At 39.1% G+C, this 25,980-nt stretch overlaps 1 protein-coding gene across 2 annotated transcripts in view; it reads left to right on the forward strand.

Annotated features, from left to right (window-relative positions):
• Positions 1-25,980, forward strand: part of mdga2a (MAM domain containing glycosylphosphatidylinositol anchor 2a) — a 224,100-nt gene that overhangs the window by 157,294 nt on the left and 40,826 nt on the right. The window lies entirely within an intron of this gene.

Here is a 25,980-nt window from a genome sequence, read left to right on the forward strand (position 1 = left end):
CCTCAAAGGTACAATATTGGTCTTTACAGGGTCAGATTTGTTCCCTCTGAAGTACAAAGTAATTTCTAACAGCAGTAAGTACAAATTTGTACCATTTAACCGTTTAAAGGGTACATTCAGTATTCTGCATCACTGTACTAATAAACAATATATATTTAAATTCCACATTTTTTATTTGAAAGCCAGACAATTTTGTATCATCAAGTTTTTGATCCATATTTAGTTGATAATAATGTTTATAATCTTTACCGGCACAAAAACCATGGGTACAAAAAAGGACTTTCACTGAAAGGTACTTTTTTGTACCTCAATATAAGGTACAGCCCCAGAGACAAGCTTTGTACTCTTTTAAGTACAAATCTGTACTTACTTTTCTTAGTGTGTAGCGTAGCTAGGAGGTACAGTTTTCCAATGTAGGGCTAATCTGTATAGACCGTTTCAAAATATTGCAACTACTATTAATTAATACCATTAATTAAAGGGGACATATTTACTAAAATATTTACCTACAATTACACTTACAGTGGCTTACAACACATTTGTAGTATTGAATAATAAATAAATCTGGTAATTGAAGAATAATAAATCTGGTAAAAAATCTTCATATTTCAATGATCCATTTGTAGTTGAATAAGTGTTTAGAGCACGTATGTGTTTAAAGACTAGACACTGTGGAACACTGTGTTTAAAACCAGTTTCTAAAGTCTGAAACTTTCTGATAGAAATACGAGAATAGCACGTTTTTGGAGGTTTGTTTGCATCTAAAACGCATCTAATAACCATACTAGCTTCAGCACACTGTTCCCAAACTTGCACTGTGTTGAGTTTTCAAAGCCTAAACCTGCGCCACACAGAGTTTACCCTGTGCCAGCCTTCACAGGCTCCTCTTCAGCTGGAGAGAAAGCTCAGATCTCGCTCATGCCAGCAGTCTTGTAGAGTGGGCGGATGAAAGCCGCTCCGGCGCTTGCTGTTCCGATTATTTTCTGGCATGTCAGAAATCTCTGTTTGGAGTGTGTGAACGCCGTGGCGTAGACTGCTGTCAGCAGCCGCTGGTAGATGGGTGTGTTCTGATCATCTGATCCCCCCCCAAAAAAATCCTCACTTCACTTCATATTTGGGTGCGTTAAATAAAAAGTCACAGAGTAAAAATATAATATATCTCACGCTTAGCGTTGTTCAGACGGCTGCAAACTTTATAATTAATATATACTGAATTAAACTTCATTGATTTAAAGTAGACGTGAAACACTTAAAGTATTTGGTATAATTCACATAAATTCATAACAAATCTTATCAGTTTAACAGTTGGATTAAAATAGTAAGCAATCAAAATTTTATTTTTTATGTAAGTGTAGCGCCATCTTGTACCAGCGCTGAAAGTTGGGGGTGCAAAAATACCAGGTGAAAAAAATGAATCAGCGTGTTTTAACATTTTCCGCTTTTAGACTCTTTGGCCCGTTTTTCTGCACTAGAAATGCGCACCCTCTCCGCTTTTAGACTCTTTGGCCCGTTTTTCTGCACTAGAAATGCGCACCCTCTCAGCTTTTAGACTCTTTGGCCCGTTTTTCTGTGCTAGAAATGCGCGCTCTCTCCGCTTTTAGACTCTTTGGCCCGTTTTTTTGCACTAGAAATGCGCACTCTCTCCGCTTTTAGACTCTTTGGCCCGTTTTTCTGCGCTAGAAATGCGCACTCTCTCTGCTTTTAGACTCTTTGGCCCGTTTTTCTGCGCTAGAAATGCGCATTCTGTCCGCTTTTAGACTCTTTGGCCCGTTTTTCAGCGCTAGAAATGCGCACTCTCTCTGCTTTTAGACTCTTTGGCCTGTTTTTCTGCGCTAGAAATGCGCACCCTCTCCACTTTTAGACTCTTTAGCCCGTTTCTGACACCTAGCGTTCAAACTTTGAATCTCACATTATAAAAATCTGCTTAACAGCAGGCCAACTTTCATTCTATTTCTAAAATACCTCGCTGGCCGCTCCAAAAAAGGAAACAGGCTGCAAATGGCCCGCGGGCCGTAGTTTGGACACCCCTGGCATAAGACATTGGGTTTCTAGGAATCTGATTAAAACCCCGTTCAGCTTCGTCTTCATCCATAATCTCGACAAACAACAAGCTCTTTTCCTTAACCTCTGTGACCTCTAGCTATGTACCTGGGCTCTTCAACCAACCAACCTCGTGACGTCACCAGTGCTGCACGGGCGATTAACAAACATGAATATATTATAATTTAGTTTGTAAACATTTCGTACAAAAAAAATCCCCCCCAAATAAATTCCATCATATTTAATCTCGTGGAAGACCTTTCATTTACCACTTTAAGTCACATTGGTGTTTCTCCCCCAGAGGCGGAGCTATGATGCTGTGATTTGTGATGCATGTGCTGAAGTACATGAGATGTGCCGTGATTGTAGGCCACATGCCCCTCGGCTACACAGTGAATGAATGCGCTCCTGCATTAGTCATGAAGACGCATGTAGTGTTGAGTTGAGCTGCTTTGTAATGATGTCGTCGCATCACATGCCTCAACACCTCTCAAGGCCATGAACTGTGCCTGCGTTCATTTCTCTCGCCTGCACTGCAGTGTGTTAATACACTGTCACTCAGCACTGGCTCACTTACACCTACTGCTGAAATCTCAATATTCTGCAAATACAGGGGTCGGACAATGAAACTGAAACACCTGTCATCATTTTAGTGTGGGATTTTAGGTTTCATGGCTAAATTGGAGCAGCCTGGTGTTCAATCTTCATTAATTGCACATTATTGCACCAGTAAGAGCAGTAAGAGTGTGAAGGTTCAATTAGCAGGGTAAGATCATAGTTCTGCTCAAAATATTGCAATGCACACTATAACATTATGGGTGACATACCAGAGTTCAAAAGAGGACAAATTGTTGCTGCACGTCTTGCTGGAGCATCTGTGACCAAGACAGCAAGTCTTTGTGATGCATCAAGAGCCACGACTGGTATCCAGGGTAATCCAGGTCAGCATACCACCAAGAAGGACAAAACCACATCCAACAGGATTAACTGTGGACGCTGTAAGAGGAAGCTGTCTGAAAGGGATGTTCGGGTGCTAACCCGGATTGTATCCAAAAAACATAAAACCACTGTGCACCTCAACTCTCCTGTTTCCACCAGAACTGACCGTCACCACAATAAATTATTGTGCTCTAAAACCAGGTGTTTTAGGATTGTTAGTATTCACTCATAGACCTGATTTAAAAGCTGCTTTACTGCACTTTATTATAATATCATACTTCTGTTCCACTACATGTGTTTGTTTACATGTTTATCATGAGAGAAATATGGTAGCAGAGCTATAACTTCACACACATTTAGCTCCCACGCTGAGAACATGCTGAGCACGGAGCAGCAGATCACTGCTGGGAGTCTCCAGTAAAGAAAGAATTAAATAAATACTTGTTTTTTATGTTATATATATACTGTATATATGTCTTTAAGGTGGCACTCATAAGGGTACAGCTTTAGTACCTTTAATTATAAAACATAACTCTACTTTATTACTTAAAGTGTTGCTGTTTGTAAGTTGTATTTCCCCCAATACATTTTGTGTAAATCTTAGCCAAACAATTATGCAGTATCTACTTTGCTTACAGTGTATAAAAGGGTGTATTTTAGCATATTTATTCGAACAAATAACTTATTTTTCGCACTATAATTCACGCTTAAAATCCTTTATTTTCCCCCAAAATAGTCAGTGCGTCTTATGTATGAATTTTACCAGGCAGATTGTAAAGAGTAGTAAAGACACTCTGCTGAAGCACAGAGTTATACAGGAGTTTCAGTGAAGTTTCTCCAGCACCAAAGCTGGAGCAGTATTAGCATTAGCCGCTAACTGCAGCACTAGCTCTTTCGCCATTCAAAGTTGGGTTTATCAGACTGTAGTCTGCCTGTTTATTATGTTAAAACAAGCTACATGGGAAGAACCACTAGCTAATATCGCCTTGGCTTACCTCAACACTCAGGGTTCCTCAGTTTAGCCCTAAGCTAAGCACTGCTAACCGCAGCTATTGAAACTATTGGGAAACTAAGCTTTCTGCAAATAAACCGAAGCTTTTTAATCACCCAAATAAACAGGACTCCAGTGAACCACAATGAGAGCTATTATTATTAACAAATGGAGAAAACATGGAACACTGGTGAACCTTCCCAGGAGTGACCAGCCTGCCAAAATTACTCCAAAAGGGCATGAACAACTCATCCAGGAGGTCCCAAAATAACCCAGAACTACATTTTTAAAAATGTTTTTTTTTTTTTAAGAATTACAGTTTTGTTTGCTTGTGCGCTCTCCCCAGACACCCCTATTCCTTACTAGTGTTGCTTAAAATGCACCTTATAATCTGGTGCACCTTTTGTATGAAAATAGACCACCGAAATTATACGTTTATTGATATTGTGCCTTATAATCTTTTATTATAATTTTATTATAACTTTTTTTAATGTGAGCTACAGTATATTCAGTACTCTTCAGTCTCTTGCCCCCGTGAGCAGCTGTTGCAGTGTAACAGCACTACTGATTTGATTAATCACTCATTCCTATTTATCGTGCACAATTAATCAAGGGCGACCATATAGCTAGCCTGATTTAAAAAAAGAAAAGAAAAAAGTGTTAAACTCTGCTTTACTGTCTCATTCAGTCTTTAGGCTTAATTCTGAGTGCTCACACCGTCTACTCTTTCACTGACCCCATGTTTGGCTTAATATATGAGCTCCAGATTCGTGCTTGGGGGCGTAATAGTCCCTTCTAACAAGTTCTGAAAGGCCCGCAGCTCCAGCTTCAGTAATTTATGCGTGTACAACAACACGACTGCTGGCCCGAGTTAGTGACTTATATTTATAGATTGTTATAATGCACCTTTTAATATTTTATACCTAATTCATCTTTCATTAAGGGGATTTTATAGTTTGCATTAATGTGGATTAAATCTCCTTTATTATAATGCTTATGCACTGTCTTCGGCTTCCAGACTGCGGTGACAAAGGGACAGAAAATCCTAGAGAGAATCCTCTTTATCGAGCTGCAGAATTCAGCCAAACCTGTTTAGAGTTACAGGCATGTAAAAGGGTTCGCTCACAAAGCTCAGAAATCCACGTGTCGGAAAATCTCCAGAATATGAAAACAAAACTGGGACTTTGGCTCCGTTTATGAGGAAACAGGAAGAAAAGTAAATCTTGTGGTTGTTTAGTGTTCTTGGGGCGGTAGGTGTGGAAATGCACGCATTGTTCTTCCCGTATTCAAAGCGCTCATTGTTGTTGTTTTCCCTTTGTCTCTAAAATCCAATTAGAAGATGTAATTGGTTTTTATATAAGCTCATTTCATTTGAGTGTGAACAGATGAAAGAGCATTTTTGGCGAGATCCAGTTCTTCAAATTCCAAATTAGGTTTCCATCGTAAACATAATAGGTGTTGGGGATACTCTTGTGGACTGTATAGTCTCTGGGTTTACAGCAGTTTTATTCATTGCATGTTGCCCTGCCGGATGTCTCGGCTCGCCGCATGTGGGCGTGTCTGTGAAGTTTTTTTGGTCAAATAAAGCTACAGAGGTCGTCAATCAAAAATGTAATTTTAAGACTTTTACAATAGACATCACGTATTTCCTTTTTTTCTAATGTTGTGTTGCACATAACACTAATTGCGACTAACCGCTGTGCATCAAAAAAGAGCATCAACCAGCCAATGAAACAGTAGTTTAGCCCCGCCCACATCACTTAAAAAAAACGGCAGCTCAGGCATTAGAGAGTGGAAACACTCAGAAGCCACAACATTTTTATTTTATATTTGATACTGACCTTTTTATGTCACAAACATTAAAATAAACTCTAAATTGCATACAATCGCAAAAATGAGCTCTTATTACTGTCCCCAATACAATGGACATAAAAAAATATAATAATAATTAAAAATATTTCACTTGATTGGAGTTAGCTGGACTTTATATTAGAGTATACGTAATAACACAAACAAAACTTATTCAGACTAGCTCTAACTCTTACAGTCTTAACAACCCTGTCAAACACAGTGTTTCCTCCAGTCAATTTCAGCTCAACTGGAAATTTAGCATAAAACCACCCAATCTGGCAACAATGCGACATCTGGCAATATAGCGTGGTTAGTGTCTAATGCTAACGCTGCTCCAGCACTGCTAGCCGGGGTTAGCAGCAGGTTACAGGCCAATAATATTGACCTCTGAACAGCCAAAAAGCTAGTTAGCGCATAATGCTAGTACTGCTCCAGAGTGGCTTTACTCCTCTTTACATCCTGACTAGTAAAATTTATACATAAGGAGCATCGGATTATAAGGCGCACTAACTATTTTTGTGAAAAGTAAAGGATTTTAAGTGCCCTTTATAGTGCAGAAATATGTTATTTGTTTTTCTAAATAATACTGCTGTGTGATAAAATAAAAGAGGTTGATGTCTTTATCAAGTACGCAGCTGTTCTAATTACAGAATAAAAGTCCTGGGTCCTCCCATCCTCTGGAGTATGCACTCGCGAGTCAAAATTACCAAAATTATTGTTCTGGCCAATTACAGGAGTCCAAACCTGTGTACTCCATACTGAGAAAAAGCCAAAGTAATAAAGAGAACAGTGTAGCTCTCATTTAGGTCCTGAAAGCAACAAGTGCAGCGTGCAGATAGATCCACCCCATTTACTCCTTCTCAAGCACACAGTCTTTTATACAATAGGTGAATAATGTGTGGTAACTTGGCTCTCTGGTCAGTAGAAGGGTCAGAGGGGGGGTATTTTGGGGGTATAAGGGGGTACAGGGTCTGACAGGTTGTCAGATATCGCAGATCTGCCTCGTCTTTCCGCATTTCAAGAAAGCTCTCCACCTCCTTTGAATTGCAGTGATACTGTAATGGTGTCATCATATCTCCGGACTGTTGCAGCAGTGCCGTGAGGAGCTCTGAGAGGGACGTGGGAGCGCTCTCATTGATCTCGGTTTCCGTGTTTGGCCCCAGCAGGGCACCGGTTCATCTGCACTCCCCTTTTTTTTACCCAGCCTATCAAATCCCCAGGTGAGCAGCTGTGTGAGAGTAGATACTTCAAATACTCAGATATGCTATAGCTAATTACATTAAAACTACCACTCCAGTTAAAAGCACTTAAAGCTCTAAGAACCCTTCAGTAAGTATAGATACACATTTCTCACTATGAGCGTATTCATTTTATTCCTATTATTTATTGCTAGACTTTGTCTTTGTGCAATTTTAACTTCTCCATAGTAGTTTTAGTAGGACTAAAACTAAAACATTAGTTCCTATTTGAATTATGTCTGTGTGTAGAGTGAGGCTAGCAACTCCAGCAAATCTGACAAGAACAGCATAACTAAAAGACAAAAGAGTGAGCCAGAAGGTAATATAGACACGGAGACCCCTTGAACTGGCAGTCTTTATCTAAGGGGGAATGTTGGTTATCTAAACTAAACCAAACAGATACGTTTTAAGCTGTGTCTGAGTTTTGAATATTACTCTAGAGCAGGGGTGTCAAACTCATTTTGGCCGAGGGCCACATTGGCATATTGGCTGTCCTCCGAGGGCCAGATGTAACTTATAAATATAAGAAAATGTAACCAAATGTAATATATGTAAATGAATGTAATTACTCCTTAATGTTAAATAACTCTCAATATATTATTTATTCAATCAAATATTACAGTTGCATGGAAAAAATGTTTGCTTGTTGCTCTATTAACATAAATCCTGTTATGAAATCCAAAAACTCCATCAATCAAGAACCAAACTATACAAGTGAATAGAAATGACATAAAATACAAGTTATATTAACTTTGATCAAAACGTTTGATACTGAAAAGAGGCTTAATAAATATAAAATCAAAAATTGTGAGCTGTGACAGATTTAGCATTTCCTCATCCAACCACTAGTGGGAGCTGCAGCAGCACAAGCCCACAGTCTTTACTGAGTCAGAGCTACAGCCCAGCCACGGGCTACAGGACTCAGCTGAGCCAGTCTGGAGCGTTTTTAAAATTTGTAAGTTCTTCTGTGTATGAAATAAAATAACCCCACTAACCGGATAATACAGCTCTCTACAGTTCATATTTCAGCCCAAGCAGCTAACAGCAGCAGTTTAGAGCAGCCATCCCGGAGTCACTGCTCGGATACATTATAAACAGGTCAGTTATCGCGCTGCTAACCTCAGGATGTTTATAACTACGGAGTTTAGTGGACACACCACGGCTGCAAGGTTAGACTGTTGAAGGCTACTGGAGACTATTGGAGGTTATTGAAAGGGTTATTGGGGGCAGAAATCAGTAAAGGCTGGTTAGATAAGTGATTCACCTCCTCGTCCTTTGCTGAGGTGAAACTGCGACTAGCCATGTCACAGTGATGTTTATTAACCTCATTAAAACAGATTTTATCAGCTATTGTCTTATAAATATTTACACATAATTTATATCTCTTCTAAAAAGCGTTTATTTTGGTCAGTAACACAAAATGCATACCGGTCTTTCGCCTTGAAGCACAGCCGTCCGTCTGCATCAACTTTTCTTTTTCTGGATATTATGGGATAAACATTCCAATTCCACCCGCGAAGTTACACCTTCCCTCCGGCAGGGTTTCCACATCAATGACTACACTGCCGTGTAGTGGCAGTAAGCCGTAACTTTGCGGGTAATACAATCGACAAGCATTGTGGGAAATGTATTTTTTGGTCAAAGAACGCTTCTGACCTATTTATTATAGACACTAAGATTTTACAAGCTCTCGCGGGCCACATAAAAAGACGTGGCGGGCCACATTTGGCCCGCGGGCCTTGTGTTTGACACATGTGCTCTAGAGGCATGTACTATTTTTTCTGCATCTAGCTTTGATGGAATGGAGGTGTGTTCATTTTTTTTTGGGTCTAGTCTTGACATAATGGAGGCACCTACTATTTTTTCTGCATCTAGACTTGATGTAATTGAGGCATGTATTTGTTTTTCTGCCTAGTCTTGACATAATAGAAACATACTAGTTTTTCTGTGTCTAGTCTTGAGGTAATGGAGGCATGTACTCATTTTTCTCCATCTAGACTTGACATGCTAATATTACCGTATTTTTCACACTATAATGCACACTTAAAATCCTTTATTTTTCCCAAAAAGCATCAGTGCACCTATAATCCGGTGCTTCTTATGTATAAATTTTACCAGTCAGGTATTAAGGAGCAGTAAAGCCACTCCACTGAAGTACAGCCTTATACAGGAGTTTTAGTTTAGTTCTCCAGCATTATTAGCATTAGCTGCTAACCGCACTAGGCGCTAGCTCTTTCGCCATTTTTGAGGTGAGTATATCGGACTTTAGTCTGCTTATTTACCGTGTTAAAACAAGCTACGTGGGACGAACTTGCTAGCTGTTAGCACCTTGGCTTACCAGAACTCTCAGGGTTAGTGTAGCACTGACAGGTGGCTAGCACTTATTAATGCTAATGCTATTGCTGCTGCACCCAGCCTTAGTGAAAAGCTGGAAATCTATGCTTACTTTAAATGAATGGAAGGGCTTTACTCACCCAAATAAACAGCTTTCAAGAGAGAAATCTGTGTAGATTAACATCCAGCACTTGTTAAAGAATTAAACTTTTTATTTTTTAAGAATTACAGTTTGTTTACTAAGCTTAGCTTTACTTAACCTAGTTACACCACCACCACCCAGTGTGAGACCTGCTGAACAAGAAGGGGAAAATGGTGACACCCCTGTTCCTTACTAGTGTCGTATAATGCACCTTATGTACAAAAATAGACCATAAAATATGTGTTTATTATTACTAGACTTGATATAATAGAGGCCTGTACTATTTTTTATTACTCCGCATCTAGGCTTTGATACAATAATAATAAAGTAAAAGCACTGATAAATAAATGTTTTTTAGCCTCAATATTAAGAGGTTAAGTCATCATTGATGCTTTGTGAGAGAGGAGGTAGAGTGGGGGGGTTTAGAGAGGTGGGGAGGAGGTAAAGTGGGGGGGTTTAGAGAGGTGGGGAGGAGGTAAAGTGGGGGGGTTTAGAGAGGTGGAGAGGAGGTAGAGTGAGAGGGTTTAGAGAGGTGGAGAGGAGGCAGAGTGGGGGGTTTAGAGAGGTGGAGAGGAGGCAGAGTGGGGGGTTTAGAGAGGTGGAGAGGAGGCAGAGTGGGGGGTTTAGAGAGGTGGAGAGGAGGCAGAGTGGGGGGGTTTAGAGAGGTGGAGAGGAGGCAGAGTGAGAGGGTTTAGAGAGGTGGGGAGGAGGTAAAGTGGGGGGGTTTAGAGAGGTGGAGAGGAGGCAGAGTGGGGGGGTTTAGAGAGGTGGGGAGGAGGTAAAGTGGGGGGGTTTAGAGAGGTGGAGAGGAGGCAGAGTGAGAGGGTTTAGAGAGGTGGAGAGGAGGCAGAGTGGGGGGTTTAGAGAGGTGGAGAGGAGGCAGAGTGAGAGGGTTTAGAGAGGTGGAGAGGAGGCAGAGTGAGAGGGTTTAGAGAGGTGGAGAGGAGGCAGAGTGGGGGGTTTAGAGAGGTGGAGAGGAGGCAGAGTGGGGGGGTTTAGAGAGGTGGAGAGGAGGCAGAGTGGGGGGTTTAGAGAGGTGGAGAGGAGGCAGAGTGGGGGGTTTAGAGAGGTGGAGAGGAGGCAGAGTGGGGGGGTTTAGAGAGGTGGAGAGGAGGCAGAGTGAGAGGGGTTTAGAGAGGTGGAGAGGAGGCAGAGTGGGGGGGTTTAGAGAGGTGGAGAGGAGGCAGAGTGAGAGGGGTTTAGAGAGGTGGAGAGGAGGCAGAGTGGGGGGTTTAGAGAGGTGGAGAGGAGGGTGTTGAAGTCTGGAAGGCAGGGCAGTCCTCTGCCCACTCCGAGCCCCTGGGTGCCCTTTTCTACGCCACTGATTCTGTAGCGTTCTCAGCGGGGGGCTCTTATCTAATCACTCCGTCTTCACTGCAGCTTCCTCAGGTCTCTCTGGTTTCTCACCCCATAGTGTTTATTCCTCTAATTTCCCCTCTCTGATGATTTAACCACCGCCTCACTGAGACTCGCTCATTCACACTCTACCTCTTTATCTCTCTGAAAGAAAAACACAGAGAACACAATACACACACAACCCTCTAGAACAGTGTTTCTAAACATGAAATGGATCCTGAAAGTACACTAGAAATGGACCTGAACTACTCAAAATATTTAAGTAGAAATCAAAGAAGTCAAAGAAGTATTTCTCAGGTGTTCTATAGCACAAGTTAGATACATATAAACAGCTCCTATAAAAACCACTTAAAAATGATGGGTTTCTTTTAATTTTACCAAATTGAAAACCTCTGAAATATAATCAAGAGGAAGATGATGACAAGCCATCAAACTGAAAACTGAACTGCTTGATTTTTTTGCACCAGGAGTAAATCAGCATAAAGTTATCTATCAAAAGCAGTGTGTAAGACTGGTGGAGGAGAACATGATGCCAAGATGCATGAAAAAAACTGTGATTAAAAACCAACCAGGGTTATTCCACCAAATATTGATTTCTGAACTCTTAAAACTTTATGAATATGAACTTGTTTGTTTTCTTTGCATTATTTGAGGTCGTAAAGCTCTGCATCTTTTTTTGTTATTTCAGCCATTTCTAATTTTCTGCAAATTAATGCTCTGAATTACAATATATTTATTTGGAATTGATTTGGAATATATTGTGGGGATCCTGTGTACAAAATGTACAAACATAGACGCGATTATCTTGCTATCACTGTGTAATTTACCACTTTTTTAAAATAAAAAGTTTACATTTTTGTATATATTGTAGTTTTCTTTGTGTGTCCTGATCAAAATACTGAAAGGTAAAGGCTGCTCTGAATGTCAGGTTTTTAGTTTTTTTTCTACATGTATCCTAGAGGTGTGATTATTGATTATCAAGAAAAAATGAATAAAAGTCCGCCTGATGCTGTTTCTTTATGTATTTTGTCAAAGTAATAAATAATAAGCCATAAAATTAACTCAAATCATCAATATTCTTATGCTTTCAAATATATCTCATAAACACTCTAATCTAACCATTTTCGAAAAATATATCTTAGGTGTGAATATATTTAAAGTTTATACATTCAAAAATATTTTGGAGCAAAACATGATCAGTTCCAGGAAAATAGAACAATTCTGCTTCCTTTTACACTTTAAATGATTATATTTTTGAGCAGCCGTATGTCTTCTGGAGTAAAAGAGATCAGGGCATGTGTCTGTCTGATATAATTACTGTTATAAGACTAAACACACCAAAACAGCCTAGAGTTCAAAGGGTTAAGTATTGTTGTAGACATTAATACACTGTTAATACCTCGTTCTGTTCACAGCAGTGTAGCATGTGTTAGGGGCACAGGGAACATGTACAGCAGTGCTTTTACTGTCATTGAACTGCCCTTTAGACTAATGCAAAGTGACGTACAGCAGTGCTGCATGACCGTCGCCTCAAAAGATGCTATTTACATCCCACCAGATGAGGCATCTGTAGCTGAGTCGTCCTCAGGCCTGCATGCGGCCTATCACTGTCATAATACCCTACTTACAAACCAATCCCGGGCTCTGCGCCTTATTGGACATTATAATGAAATCAGTCATGTGTGGAGCCGCACTGCTTGCAGGAACGGGCGGTGTGTATGAAAAGTGTGTATTATCCTGCGTGTGGGTGTGTGTGTGTGTCGCACTGACGTGTATAGATTCCACATTAATCCTGTGTAAGAACCTGCCAGCTATGGGGAAGGTGACAGCAGAAGCAAAACTCTTCCATACAGCTGAAAATAATTTATTTAAGATAAGATTAATTGCGAAAGAAATGAGTTACATGAGTTTCTTTTGTAGTGTCAAAGTTTTATAATCCACTGTAACTTTAACATAAAGCACCTCAGCTAATTTATAGTTTGTCTTCTGATTTAAAACAAACACAGTTTACAGCAAAATCCAAATAAAAGAGCCTATCCAAAAAGATCCAATCAAAAATAAATCCAAAAATGTATAGCAGAGAGATGCCCAGTGCTTTGATTACTTCTCCAAAATGGTATATTTAATCCTACGTTTAGCCAAGCATTAAATATTAAATTTACAGCTCTGAAAAAAAAAAAACTTTAGCTTTTTCTAGGTACATTTCTCCCAAATTAGAAATAGATTAAATTAAAAAGATAATAGATAAATCAAAGTGCACAAGAAGTTTATTAAAAAGTAGTTTAACCTAATCTCTGAGCGTCACCATCCTAAGGTAAAGGTAAAATATGGGATGTAAACAGTGTTTTTTAAAAATCTTCTTGTGCACTCTTAAAGTTATTAATGCCTTGTTTGCTTAAGCAGTGCAGTTTGTCATAAATGTACCTCAGCAGTGCTATTCTAACCATATACTTACTTGAAGCTGATTATCGTAGGTTTTGGGATTGAGGGCCCTCTCTGGTGAGAATGGGTAATTGCACTGAGTATGCAAATGAATAATTTTGAATTAGGGGGGTGTTATGTGTCTCCTTTCAGAGCGGATAAATCTGATTCCAGGTTATGTTCAGTCAGAGAGAGAGCACTCTGTCAGAAACTTCACTTTAACTACACAGCTTGGTTTTACTATTAGCGAATGAGCTACTAATCTCTGAGTTTCCTCTTCTGAAGTCTCCATTGCTCCACCAGCCGCTCACGTTCAGTAAAACTGAGGTGGATCCTCTTTTAGAGGCTGTACGTGTGACGTAAGCACGTAAAGACGCGTGACGTGACCAGAAGAACAAAAGCGGGTGCCATTAAACACAGTATTTTATCCCTTCTCCAGAAATGCTTCTGCCATTAATTTTGAAACAAATAAACCACAGCAGTGCTATTCTAACCATACATTTACTTAAGCAATGAAGTTTGTCATAAATGTACCTCAGCAGTGCTATTCTAACCATACATTTACTTAAGCAATGAAGTTTGTCATAAATGTACCTCAGCAGTGTTATTCTAGCCATATATTTATTTTAGCAGTGCAGTTTGTCATGAATTCACCAGAGAAGGCTTTTCTAACCATACATGTTACACTTACACAGTGCAGTTCTTCTTAAATTTACCTCAGAAAGCTATCAATGTAGATGTATTCCTAAACTCCAGTGCAGCAATATTACATTTTGTTCACCATATCATCCACCCACAACCCACACTCTGTCCCAAACACCTAAGCCTGTGGGATCTTACTGTGTAAAACCAGAAACCTATGTTTGTTGGGAAGAGTGTTGAGGTTTTAAACATCATGCAAGGTCCTGCTGGCAAAGAAAAGTGTGTGCCAGTAATGTTTGTTTATTAATCCATCAAATCAACCTCCTGTTCATTCTGCCTAATTATAGGAGCACAGTTCTCTTCTAGCAGGGATTGGGTCGGGTTTAATCGCTGCTTTGAAAATTGTGGAGCGAAGGATTTACTCATAGATGTCTTGGATCGAATTCAAATGATCCCGTTACTTACAGAGAATAAATCATCTCCTCTCGCCTGCACGGAAACGTCCTTGGTGTTTCCATGTGCTTCGAAAAAATGGCTTAGGCTAGATTTTACACGAGAGCAATTCAGCACTCATTCTGTTCTTTCTGGTGATATCGCTGTCCCTGCTCTCTCTCTTTCTCTCTCTTTCTCTCTCTCTCTCTCTCTCGTTCTCTCACACTCTCTCTCCCTTTTTATACAACAAGATTTGCTGAATGATGTCATGAATGAAAAGTGGGCCTGGTTGCCATGGCAACAAAGCATTTTACCTCCGACTGGCAACATATATTACACTGCAGAATACAAAAGGGCTGAGCGAAAGTCTGGGTGGGGGGGGGGGGCGGGGGGATGGGTGGTGTAGTGTACTTAAGTGAGAGCAGAGTGAGAGCGTGAGGGTGGGAACTTTTTCCTCTATATTTGTTTCAGTGGGTAAAAGTCTGCACGCTTTTGCTAATGCCCAGCAGCTTCCAGGGACATAGTGATATTATTTGCAGTTTGGCTGGTGTTAGCCGTTAGCCGTTAGCTTAGCATTGTTGCACTCACTACTGGGCACTATTGATTTAAACTTAATTGAAATACAGTATTTGTTTATGTTTAGTATTTGTCGTATCTGCTGATCCCTGATCTTCCTATCTATCTATCTATCTATCTATCTATCTATCTATCTATCTATCTATCTATCTATCTATCTATCTATCTATCTATCTATCTTCCTACCTTACCTATCTATCTATCTATCTATCTATCTATCTATCTATCTATCTATCTATCTATCTATCTATCTATCTATCTATCTTCCTACCTATCTTCCTACCTATCTATCTATCTATCTATCTATCTATCTATCTATCTATCTATCTATCTATCTATCTATCTATCTATCTATCTATCTGTACTTTGGCTCATTTACTTCTGATGAACCCTCTTTCAGCCTTCAGCCTCTAGCAATGCTGTAGAACTTAGTTGCCAGATCCTGCTAAAACCCTGCTAGAACTATATCCTATTTTTGTGCACCGTCTTGCCTGCCCAGAAGGTTCCAGTGACACTAGAAAGATTATTAACCTACAGGTCAGCCAGACCAAACTCTTCCTGTGCAGTTTTCTCCAGTTTCCAAGAGTCTTTTGAAGAAAGGTGTAGGAAACAGTACTCACCTCTTTCTGGCTTTATCTGTAATTTCTCTAAAGATTTTATCTTTAACCAAAGTGTTTCGGTTATATTGTCACAAGCGTTTTTATTTTTTCAACTTGAGCCATGAGGAACAACTCATACAGCATTTAAAGCGGTAATTAACCGCATTAATGCACTTCACGTGCAAGTTAGCAATAACTCCAGCACGAATGAGTTACGAACAAATTAGCAAACACACATTGCTACGATACTAAAATACTAAAACCATAAAAATACATAATACATACTTTTGGTTTGGTTCAAATTAATTCGACTAAAATTCGACTAAGATGCTTTTAGTTTTCGTCAACAAAAACTAAAGACTAAAACTAATAATAAATAAATGATGAAAAAATGTGACTACTAAACTATTATACATGTCTGTTATACGTGTTTTAATACAAAAATAACAAAAAATTATACATAATTAAGGCAATTAAATCAAACACGTCATGTTGCAATGCTTTGATTCTTGACACAAGAAGTAGATACACAGTGCTGTCTCTGTGTCTGTGTGAGTGACAGGCTGCTGCTGCCTGAGAAGCACGACTGCATTTACATGGTTGGGCTGGTGCTTGTAAACGTGGGCACGGGTCGAAAGCTGTGCACCTTAGTCCAACACAGTTTTGCGCAGATATTTCCAGTTACAGCTGCTTTTAATGCACGCTTTTAATTCCAGAAAAACACTCTTATTTACCTTTTAAAAATCCATTTAAATGCCTGATTAAAGGCCCGAAAACAGGTTTTTAGTGATCGGCCGACTCTAAAGCAATGACTCAGCTCCTGATTGGTCAGGACGCAATACAGCGCACGGGTGGGAGTGGGGCTGGTGACGTCATGGGCTCTGCATTGTTTAATATCGCGATATATATCGTCGAAAAAAGAACATCCAATATCATGCAGCCCTAATATGTATATAGTATATATTGAATCGTAACCCCTGTATCATGATGCGCATCTTAACGCTTAAGTTATCTGATCGCCAATATAAAGCCATATACTGTCGATGCCGGCATCGTTTTAAAATACTGCACTATATGCTTTTACCATTAAACCACCCAACTCTACACCGCATGAGCATTCAGGAGGAGGGTTACGGAAAAAAAGAGCTGTGTTTATCTGGGCACTCGGTCTGCGGATCCCAATTTCGTCCAAGCTGATATCTTTTAATGGGGTTTATTTTCTTGCATCCAGAGCTGGATTACAGGGTCAGCGCTGCATCTGAGGTTAACCAAGCCTCCTGTGTTTGTAATTAACCTCAATTTTTTAAGGGGCATGTCTTCCAGCCTCCTTGACCAAAGGAAAGGAAGAACCTGCATCCATCTCTCACATCCTGGTATTTGAATAAAGGTCAGCTGGAGAGGAACGGAAATGTCAGGATTTTTCACATTGTTCTGAACGCCTCTAAAGCTTAAAGCCAGATGAGTTCCCCCAGTCGTGTGTCATATTTATGCTCAATTGGAGTCATAATCAAAATCCTCCGACAGTCTGCGGCAGGCCGGGCTTTGGAGAAAGGGGATTGGAGGAGGAGTTTGGAGCTTGTTGGACGCTATGCTGGCGAACACATCAGAGAAGCCACTGCTTCGTAAGTTACGCTATAATGTGGTCAAATTCATTCTTGGACTATGATAATGAGGAATTGATGCAAATTGCTTTATACAAATATGATAATGCTCGTCTCACAAGTGTGACCTTACAGCATGCTGCTGGCGCAGAGCCTGTTCAGAAAGTGAAACTCCGGCTTTTTTCTCCGCTGTGGATGCTGCCAACTCCTCCACATGTGGCATTGAAATCATCTTTTGTCCTTGTGTCTTCTGGCATAATGGAAACAAATGAGGGTGGTGTCGCATGTTGTGATGTGACACAAATAAGCTCCGCAGCTTTTCCTCAGTGCACGTCAAATACTGTAGACGTAGCACAGAGCTGTAGCTGAAATCTGCAGTCATTTATTAAAAAATAAGTTAGTAATTGATTTCTGTTTGATTTTAAGGCAGAAATATTATGTGTAGTAAATTTTTTTAGTAAATACAGTAAATTCAGTATTTTTCATTACATTTACATTACATTTAGACAGGGCCTAAAAGAAGGCCAAAGAGGAACAGTGGAATAGAGGACGGAAAGAGAGGAAGAAGTAGGGAAGATGAGTTTAGAAGTTGGTAGTTAGTTAGAGGTGTTAGGAGAGTAAGTGCTCTTTGAAGAGCTCTGTCTTCAGGAGTTTATTAAAGATAGTGAGAGATTCTCCTGATCTGGTAGTAGAAGGTAGTTATTTAGAGGTGTTAGGAGAGTAAGTGCTCTTTGAAGAGCTCTGTCTTCAGGAGTTTATTAAAGATAGTGAGAGATTCTCCTGATCTGGTAGTAGAAGGTAGTTATTTAGAGGTGTTAGGAGAGTAAGTGCTCTTTGAAGAGCTCTGTCTTCAGGAGTTTATTATTAAAGATAGTGAGAGATTCTCCTGATCTGGTAGTAGAAGGTAGTTAGTTAGAGGTGTTAGGAGAGTAAGCGCTCTTTGAAGAGCTCTGTCTTCAGGAGTTTATTAAAGATAGCGAGAGATTCTCCTGATCTGGTAGTAGAAGGTAGTTATTTAGAGGTGTTAGGAGAGTAAGTGCTCTTTGAAGAGCTCTGTCTTCAGGAGTTTATTATTAAAGATAGTGAGAGATTCTCCTGATCTGGTAGTAGAAGGTAGTTAGTTAGAGGTGTTAGGAGAGTAAGTGCTCTTTGAAGAGCTCTGTCTTCAGGAGTTTATTAAAGATAGCGAGAGATTCTCCTGATCTGGTAGTAGAAGGTAGTTATTTAGAGGTGTTAGGAGAGTAAGTGCTCTTTGAAGAGCTCTTTCTTTAGGAGCTTATTAAAGATAGTGAAAGATTCTCCTGATCTGGATAGCTGGGCACATCATACTTTGGGGGTGCTTTTCTGCATCGTATTTAAAAAGAAAAAAAGATTTTGGCCAGCAACCTTCTACCCTCAGTAAGAGCATTGGGTCTTCCAGCAAGGAGTGAAGAATGCTCTGGAAGAAGCATTTCATGGTGCTGGAGTGGCCTATAGCCAGTCTCCAGGCCCGAACCCAATAGAAACTCTTTGAAGGGGGCTGAAACTCAGTGTTGCCCAGCAATAGCTCAGAACAAATTCCTGCTGCAGTGTGTGCAAACATTGGCAAGAACTACAGGAAACGTCTGACCTCTGTATTTGCAAACAAAAGTTTTTCTGTACCGAATATTAAGTTATATTAATATTAATTTGTATTGTGGCCCACAAGCATGTAAGATCTGATCTGTGAGGTTGTTTAAAGTATGATGAACGATAATGAAAAATAAATAAATAAATAAATAAAATGCTTCTCTGGTGAGCTTTTGTTTACATTCCTACCCTGTCTGTCTGTTGCACTCGGCGTGACTTTAGTTTTCGCCCATTTTTTTCGCTTTTCTGCTTGTTCTCGGGCTCCCTATCTCCTTATGAGGGTGTATTGGACCGCCACCCTGACGACACGGGTTTTGTCCCGCGTGAGGAGCGTTGTGTTTATTTATTTATTTTCTTACTTCTTGGGTTTACCTGCTTGTTCTGCAATTGGGTTCAACAACCCTCTGGGCTGGAGAGCTGCTAGTCTGTAGCACTACATCCCATTACACTTCATTTTGCACCAACCCCCCCCAACCCCTCCATGTAATGACATTGCAGACCCCTGCTCTATTGTATTAAATACTTCCTTTTGTTTTATATTGGTTTTGTGTTGATGTAAAACACTCTTGACTTCAGGTGCCTCGCCATTCATCTGGGGAACGGTAACTGTGACTGAGAGTCTGTCGGCTTGGACAAGTGGGGTTAATTGAGTTTTTTGTCTTCTTCTTCTTGCATCTTTTCGTGAGCGAGATCTTACGCCGCTGTTAGCCATGTTATCTTCGGTGCGTCTTATATCTTATATTATCTCTTTGTATGAAGACCTTTTTCATGAAAAGTTTCCGCATTAAAGTTACAGTTTGTGTTTTTTTTATTTTTTGTTTTAAAAGAATGAGATAAAGTTCCTTCTTTTCTCAGATGCACCCTTTCACAAATCTACTACTCGCTGTAAGATCTGTAGGCATGGAATTAGAAACTGCACAGAAGCAATAAAGAGTAATTGGATCTTGAGATGGAAATCTTATTACCAGACGTGAGCAAAGCCCTGATGAAAACCAGCAACTCCACTGAGCCTCGGCCGCCTCGCTTTTTCCTCCTCTTCCTCTCTCTTCACGGACTCGGGCGCTTATCTCTCATTTCGCGCGAGAGCCACAGTTGCCGGTCCAACCACTACAGGGGCCTGTGTAAGCTTACCACTCAGCAAAGCCCGCTGGGAAAAAAAAAAAAAAATCAGTGTGGCCAAGATCAACAACCGTTACAGCAGCACTGTTTCCCCGGCGCTGTGTATCTATCTATCAGCTCGCCGAATTTTTACAAGGCAACATCATAAGCTAAGCTTGTATTAGCAGTTAATCTAATCTAATTATCTAATTATCTAATTCTCTAATTCTAGATTAAATCAGGCTTAAGTATGTCTGTAGTAGCAGGTAATTTACTCCTTACATTCAAATGTTGGCTGTTCTTTTGTTAAACGTTCTGCATTTTTGTTTTTTTATAAATTTAATTTCATATAAATTTAAGCAACTTCAACTCAACTTCAACTTTCAAGATTTAAATGTAAATAAATAAGTGTAAGGAAATAAGTAAACTGAGCTCCAGTCAATCCTTTCTTTTAGGAAACTTTACCTAATTTCTGCATACAATATTACCTAATTACAATTACTTCATTTATACAATATTACTCAAATCATTTCTGATACATAATATATTATAATTCCTAAAATTTATATACTTTTAGATGAAACTTACATTCCAATATTTACATAATCTCAAAGATTTATTTTGTAAGAAGACCAAGTCTCACTGTCTCAACACATGGACGACATGTAATACATTATTTTTAAAGAATCTTTGAGATTATGTAAATATTGGTTTAGATTAATTCATTGATGTGGTCCAACCTGGCTGAGCCCCTAGATGCACAAAGCTGGTAGATACATACTTGTTAAGTATAATATGATAAAAATTGTGAAAATCATGTATATTTTTTACATTTCCACTTCACAATAATGTGCTACTTTGTATTGGTCTATCACTTAAAATCTCTTAAAATAAACTGCATTTAAGTTATCCAGTGTATCTATCATCGCAAATTGTTTGGAACACTGAATGTTGACATTATCGACTTATCGTTCAATAAATGACCATCATTTTAATAATCGTGATATTGTCCAATGTGATTGTACTTACAAAATGCACTTACATATATTGTGACTGTGAGACATATTTCATATATCCTTTATTAGGAAAAATGCCCTCCAACAACACCCAAAACAAACTTAAAGAAGCATAGTAACAACCCAGTGCGGCTCTAGTTGCTTAACTTTAGTGTCTCTTAGGTTTGTTTTGCCTCAGTAAGTTTCTTTATGCCGGTTCAATGCGGGCCAGCTGGGACAGACCGGGGCTGCACACCATGGTCTCATGTCTTTAAATAGGTGCAATTCCTTTGTTATTATATTATGTTATTATTATATTAGGGACATTTAATGGTCTTAAAATGCCAACAATATTTATTACAGTAATTTCTGGAACAAAATATTGTTTGAAGAATTCGGCTGCATTGAGCTGATTTCAGACTCTCTCCATGTGATTATCGAGCGACCGTAGTTTTTTTACTGCCAGGATCTTTATTCAGCTCGGTTCCTCTGAGGAGTCCAGACTGGAATTGTTGGTGCTGCAGTTTAATTAGATATGGCCTCTCATCAGCTGTGATGGTTATAGACAGCATCAACCAAAACCAATTTAAGCTCAACATGCTTCCCTTTAAGCTGCACTCAGAAGAAACGACTCGTTCCCTCTTTCACACTTTATTCTGAAATGATTTAACTTTGTCCCCCTGCATTTAAAAGTTAATTGAAAGGTCAGAATACTAAAACACACTGTCAAATTCAATCTGCCGCTTTATACGTCTTACTGTACGCTCCATAATGTGTAGTTGTGCTTGTTCAGTGTCTTGGCTAATTGCTCAGCGTTAACTCATGTGCAGTAACTGGCTGCTTTGTTGGTAAAGTTCACCTCTGCTCTGCACATGGGTGATTATGTAAAGTTCAGCACTAGTTGTTCATGTCAGACAGTTCAATAAATGGATGCATTAATCTGGTTTCATTGTAATTAGGCATGCAGATTTACAGTGGATTAAGTACATAAAAAAATTAATTGTTCAGCATTTTGCAATTGGAAATAGTATACTGTCATTATTGCTCAGATGAATAATCATTGGGGAAGGAACCAGGGGGATAATGTCAGAAATAGTTGTATATGCCCCCCAAAAAATGATTCAGCAGAAAAATCAGAAATTGTTTTAAAATACACTTTTATTTTGAAAGCGCGCCGAAATCTGCACCCCGCGATGAAAAGCACCCCCTCTTTTGGTGCATATGCATTGTCGAGAAGGGGTGCTTTTCATGGCGGGGGAGCAGATTTTAGCACTACTATAGTGCCGATTTCAGCACCCCCGCCAGGAAAAGCACCCCCTCTCAAGAAAGGCTGTAGGTGACATTTCTTTTCCCTTATTTCTTATGAGTCAGTGTAGCCTAGAACAATATCTTTGGTGTTTCAATTTCTAAGTAAAATTAAGCCATGGGTTGACTATGACTGTTCTCACCATCCTTCTCCTCTGATTATCTGAGATTTTTCTTGTTCTGCAGCTTCAGGTCTTTAACTAGAACTGTGTCTGTGGTTCTTCCATTTCCTCACTCTGTTCCTCACAGTGGAAACTGCAGCTGAAATCTCTGAGATTTGAGCTTTTTATATCCTTCGTCTAAACCATGATGTTGAACAATCGTTGTTTTCAGGTCATTTGAGAGTTTTATTTTGAGGCTCCCATGTTGCCGCTCTTCAGAGAAGATGAGAAAAGGGGAGAAAAACTTGCAATTAGCTCCTTAACCCTTTCTCATAATTCTCAGGGTTCACCTGTGAATGTAGGTCAAGGGTCAATGAGCTTACCAAACACATTTTTGGTTCCAATAATTAGTGCTAAAGATATTCCAATCAATAAAATGACAAGGGTGCACAACTGTATTCATTAAATTTGTTTAATAATTATTGCACACATTCTGTAAATCCTATAAACTTCATTTTACTTCTCAAATATCACTGTGTTCCTCTGCCATATGATATGTTTAACCCTTGTGTGGTGTTCATATTTTTGTTTCTCGTTTACTTTGTTACTTGTATTTAATTCAGCAAAATTAAGCAATTCTACATTAAAATGCTTTACACATGCTTGCTTCACCTAAATTGCAAGCAATATAAACAGCTTACATGGTTAATATTTGCCCTTTACCTTTCTTATGTTACATTTCTTTTAAAAAGTGCTTAAAAAGTCTTTTTTTTATTAGTTTTTTAATAAAATGTAAAAGAAAATGAATTAAACTCAAGATATGAGTAGAAAATTTGTTTAGTTTAAAATTTACAAATGAAGCAATGTTTATTAGCCCTTGGCCAAACATACTGTATGTAATATAAATGTGTAGGGGGGGGGGGGTGTACAGTGTGTGTTTATCGAAAATGTGTTTTGATATATGTTTTTCACAAAAAATGAGCCAATGCCAATGAGTTTGAGTTAGAAAAATTTTTTTTTTAGTATCTGAAAACGGGTCCCACAGACCCGAACACCACATAAGGGTTAACTGAAATTGCTGATGCGAAAAACCAATGATTTATAAAGGAAAATCATGAACATTATCTGTGTTGCCCAAACTTTTTCACACCGCTGTACAACTTTGTGCAGTGCTCCAAATCTCCCATCATCAATACTATCAATGCTTATGGAAATGATGCCACAGAGAAGAAATGTAGTAATCAAAGCTAAATGCAATGTTTGTAATATGTGTAATTTTATGGCCTGTCTACCGCAACAGTAAAAGTTAGAGAGCTGGCTGAGTGGGCGGGTTTGTTTAAGTGCGGGCGGTTCAATTTGTTCAGTCTGACTCAGAACAGAACAGAAATTCTGAAGAGCTTTAGAAGCTCCTGCCTTGAGCTGGATATTGATTTCTGATAGAATTCCCTCAGTAACTACCTGTAAAATCTAAAAACAATGAAGTTTGGTTTTCTTTATTTTAAATCGAGAGCAATACAGCACTAATTTGAAACTAATAAATTGAATAAAATAATAAAATTAGATGTTTTCACACATAAAAGTCTTTACCAACGTTCCGACCAACGTTCAGGTTTTAGTTACATTGTGTCATTTGGTCCTTCGGTTAGTTTTGGTTTCACACTACAGTTTAATGAACAATTTAAGGAATTTTATGCTGATACATGTGTGTTCACACTGTGAAGATACACCAGCAGCTCATTTACGGGAACAGTTATGTTATTTTATTCTTTATTCTGTTCTATTATTGTTGAGGTAACCTATAGGAATGAACTCTGTGAACTATGATTGGCTGTTGTCTAGGTTTATTTCAGTCAGTGGAGCTCCTGTTTGTTCTGCCTGAACACCAAGCCTATTAGAGTAGATTTAGTCCTAAACTCTGATGTTATTTTAACGGCGTGGGTGCAAGGCATGAAAATGTACTGTTGACTGGGTGTAAGATAGGAATGAACATTGTGCAGGGAGTACGATAAAGGGTCTTTCTAGTTTTAAACTTTGGTAAATTAGACAGAAACTCATCCATTCTGAACTTCATAACACAGCTGCTGTCACAATAATGTAGAGTTCAGTCCAAATGTGCTGTTTTGCTTCGGTTCTTTGTGTGAAACAATGACTGATGTTAAAGTGCAGCCTGCCAGCTTTAATTCCAGGGTATGGATTCACAGCCCCTTTTAGCCACTGTCCGGCCATTTCAGAGGACTGAAAGTAATTGAGCAATTGGCTGCTCCATTGGCAGGCAGTTGTGTATCAGTACATCATTAGCCCGTGCGGAGGACAGCTAACAAAAGATTAGATTTGATTCTGGACGTGGAGGCATTTGCATCTGGAGGCTGCTGCTGTTGTCTCTCAGCTTAAGGATGATGCCAGGAAAACAGAAAACATCTCAAGCTGAAAATCTGAATAAATCAGCTACAGACGTAATATTAGCCAAAACATTAGGCATGCCAAACTGATTGTCCTCGTCTTTGTTATAAACCAAAAATGCAGTGGTAAGCGCAACAATAGCAAATGACTGAGTAGAGCAGCAGAGCATAGGATAGACCAGACGTGATTTCTGTCATTTTCTCTGTCGTAACTTTTTTTTACATTTATGACTTAACCCTTGTGTGGTGTTCATATTTTTGTTACTCGTTTACTTTGTTACTTGTATTTAATTCAGCAAAATTAAGCAATTTTACATTAAAATGCTTTACACATGCTCGCTTCACCTAAACTGCAAGCAATATAAACAGCTTACATGGTTAATATTTGCCATTTACCTTTCTTATGTTACATTTCTTTTAAAAAGTGCTACTCTTTTTTAAAATGTAAAATGTAAAATGTAAAAGAAAATGAATTAAACTCAAGATATGAGTAGAAAATTTGTTTAGTTTCAAATTTACAAATGAAGCAATGTTTATTAGCCCTTGGCCTAACATACTGTATGTAATATTACATTACATTACATTACATTTCATTTGGCAGACGCTTTTGTCCAAAGCGACTTACAATAATGAAGTACAAAAGTAATAGGAATTAAGATAACCCATTTTTAGACAGGGCTTAAAGGAGGTCGAAGGGAAATAAAGGGATAGAGAAGTGAAGGAGGGGAGGAAGGAAATGGGGTTAGAAGTAGTTAGTGTGTTAGAGGTGTTAGGAGAGTAAGTGCTCTTTGAGGAGCTCTGTCTTCAGGAGTTTATTAAAGATAGCGAGAGATTCTCCTGATCTGGTAGTAGAAGGTAGTTATTTAGAGGTGTTAGGAGAGTAAGTGCTCTTTGAAGAGCTCAGTCTTCAGGAGTTTATTATTAAAGATAGCGAGAGATTCTCCTGATCTGGTAGAAGAAGGTAGTTAGTTAGAGGTGTTAGGAGAGTAAGTGCTCTTTGAGGAGCTCTGTCTTCAGGAGTTTATTAAAGATAGTGAGAGATTCTCCTGATCTGGTAGAAGAAGGTAGTTAGTTAGAGGTGTTAGGAGAGTAAGTGCTCTTTGAAGAGCTCAGTCTTCAGGAGTTTATTATTAAAGATAGCGAGAGATTCTCCTGATCTGGTAGAAGAAGGTAGTTAGTTAGAGGTGTTAGGAGAGTAAGTGCTCTTTGAAGAGCTCAGTCTTCAGGAGTTTACTAAAGATAGCGAGAGATTCTCCTGATCTGGTACTGGAAGGTAGTTTGTTCCACCATTGGGGAACTCTGTATGAGAACA

This window comes from Astyanax mexicanus, chromosome 14 (genome assembly GCF_023375975.1).
Source record: "Astyanax mexicanus isolate ESR-SI-001 chromosome 14, AstMex3_surface, whole genome shotgun sequence".
Lineage (NCBI taxonomy): Eukaryota > Metazoa > Chordata > Actinopteri > Characiformes > Acestrorhamphidae > Astyanax > Astyanax mexicanus.